We start from the raw sequence: 2,747 nt of genomic DNA, 5'->3' as shown, positions 1-2,747 counted from the left end.
AGGTCTTGTTCTGGGCCAGGCCTGCTAGCCTGGTGGCCCATAAAGGTAGATGCTGTCCAGACAGGTACTCCACTTCTAAGTGCAACTTCACGCCGTCAGCACCATTTCGGGCAAGCCATGCCTCTCTCTAGGCCTCAGTTTCCCCACCTACATACAGAAAGATGAGGGCTGGCCTCACAGACTCCAATGTCCAAATGCAGATGGATAAGTCAGAGCACAGGTCTCCGGGAAAAACAGAACATTACTGATGTGGCCTGAGACAGCAGATGTCTGTGGAGCACGACGCAGCCTCCTCTGGGCAGAATAATTCCAGTTTCCCAAGTTAATCGTCTTGGGAGCAGGTGTCTTGGCATCAAGTCCTGCTCGGTGCTGTCTCTGGAGCTCCCTTCTACCTTCCCAAACCCACAGAGGCTGTCCTGACCAGTTGACATGTAAGATAAATTACTCCAGAAGATATTTCCTTGGAGACAGCTCAGATCAGGGTGGGGGACCAATGAGAGACTCGGGGGACTAAGGAGAGACTCATGGGAGCTTTCCTGACGCTCTGGGCTCTGTTCTTCTTTGCATCTCAGGACACCCCGAGGTCTCAGAGCAAGAGCCCTCTTCCCCCTTTTCTTCAAACATCCACATGCCATTGTTAGCTGGGCCCATTCCCTCTCAAGGACTGTCACCACCTTCATGCTGAGTCTGATGATATGACAGAGATACTCTCACCCCAAGACATATCCAACTTTCAGAATCAACTCTGCAACCTTGTCTCTTGGCCAGGATCAGCCGACAGCTCCAGCTAAAACCCACTTACCCTCCAGCGCTCAGATCACCTTCTGTTCCCCCAGAAAATCCTCCCTCACCCACAGCCTCAGAGCAGATTATCAGTGTGAACTGAATCATGGATTTTCACAAAACCACCCAGTGGGGCCCACGAACACGGCTATATTTAGCAGCACAGCCCCGGTGCAGAGGCTGCAGGTCATGCATGTCCAGAAAGGCAGGCCCTGTCACCCCCTGGGCGGCCTCCTGCTTTTAGCTCTCCAGGCTGGGGGATTTTGTTTGTGCACACTGTAAAAGTTCACGCTCATCTGAAGGCACGTTCCATGCACACGTTATTTATTGTGAGATCAGCGTGCGATTACAACACAGCCAGCTGTATTCTGAGAACAGGCGGCTTGCGACCAGAGAGCCGCGCCTTGAAGCCCATCACCTCCTCGCCCACATGCGTTTCCCGTCAGATCTGAAAGGCGACAAGGGGAGAAAGACAAGCCCATCCATCAGCCGGCACCTCTGGGGCCTACGTGACCCGGAGTTCTCCGAACTCGTCCAGTGTCCACAGCCCTGCAACACGCATCAGGGCTGAAGAAAGAGAGAAATACCGTTCCCTGGGACAGCGATGTGGACCAGCCCCACTGACTCCCTCGCCGCCCGGGTAACTCACTCCATGCTGTGTCCTTGACCTCCTCTGACGTTACAAAACCCGACCCTGCGCTTTTTTCTTTAACCCTGCGCTTTTTTCTTTAACCCTGCGCTTTTTTCTTTACTGCCTTTTAAAGACAGAAGAACAGCTGACACTTCCCTTTCGGCCGGCACCGTCCTGGCATGGGGAAAAAGCAGATGTAGGCAAGTCAACTGACATGTTGACAAACCACTGGATTGGAAAATAAATCTACCCTGATGCAAGTCACAAAAGCACGGGGAAGGAGGCGTGGGGGCAGCGTGAAATCCCGGGCACGGCTGCCTCCCGCCCCACGCCCAGGACCGGGAAGGGCCACGCAGCTGTGATGTTTTTCTCTCCAAAGGGAATTAATCATTTCCAGACGCCGGCCCAGCACCTGGTGCCCAAAGCCACAGGCCTGGGAGCTGTGCAGGTCTTGCAGGCAGATGACACCACTTAGCAGATGCAATTTCTTCCCTGGTCCCACTGCCTGGTGCGTGCAGAGAAACTACTCCTAAGTGGGAAGTGAGTGGCTTGTCAAGGCTTGGGACAAAGCTCAGGGGTGTCCCAGGTGAACCCCCTTCTCTAAAACAAGCAGGTCCCTCCCAGCTCCGACAATGAAATGACATCACAGGGCGCTGAGGACGTGGGGCCCATCCCAGGCCGCTGCAGTGCAGTGCCACCTGCAGGCCGTGTGGCCTGAGCAGGCTTCGTCGTCTCCAGGCCTGCAGGCTCTCGTCTGTAGGAAGAGGATGATCAGTAGCCCAGCCTTGGAGGTTTATGGAGGAGAGGGAAATAAACCAAGTAACGAGGGGCAGGAGCTTAAAGAGTGATTGCACCAAGCCACGCTCTGCAGGTGCCGGGCCATGCTGGGGCCTGAGTGTTTGCGACCCTCCACACTCATTTGTTGAAATCCTCACCCTCAAAGTGATGGGATTAGGAGGTGGGGCCTTCAAGAGGTGATGAGGTTAAGGGGCAGAGCCCTCATTAATGGGATTAGTGCTTTATAAGAAGCCCTAGAAAGCCCCCTTGCCCCTTCCGCCATGTGAGAGTGCAGTGAGAAGATAACCATCTACGAGGAAATGGGCCTCACAAGATACTGACTTTACTGGGATCTTAAACTTGGACTTCCCAGTCTCCAGAACTATGAGAAAGAAACTTCTGTTGTTTATAAGCCACCTAATTTATGGGTTTTTTTAGAGACAGGGTCTTGCTCTGCCACCCAGGCTGGAGCACAGTGGTGAGATCATTGCTCACTGCAGCCTCAACCTCCTGGGCTCAAGCAATCCTCCTACTTCAGCCTCCTGAGTAACTGGGA

This window comes from Pongo pygmaeus, chromosome 18 (assembly GCF_028885625.2).
Source record: "Pongo pygmaeus isolate AG05252 chromosome 18, NHGRI_mPonPyg2-v2.0_pri, whole genome shotgun sequence".
Taxonomy (NCBI): Eukaryota; Metazoa; Chordata; class Mammalia; order Primates; family Hominidae; genus Pongo; species Pongo pygmaeus.
This window is presented reverse-complemented; position numbering follows the sequence as displayed.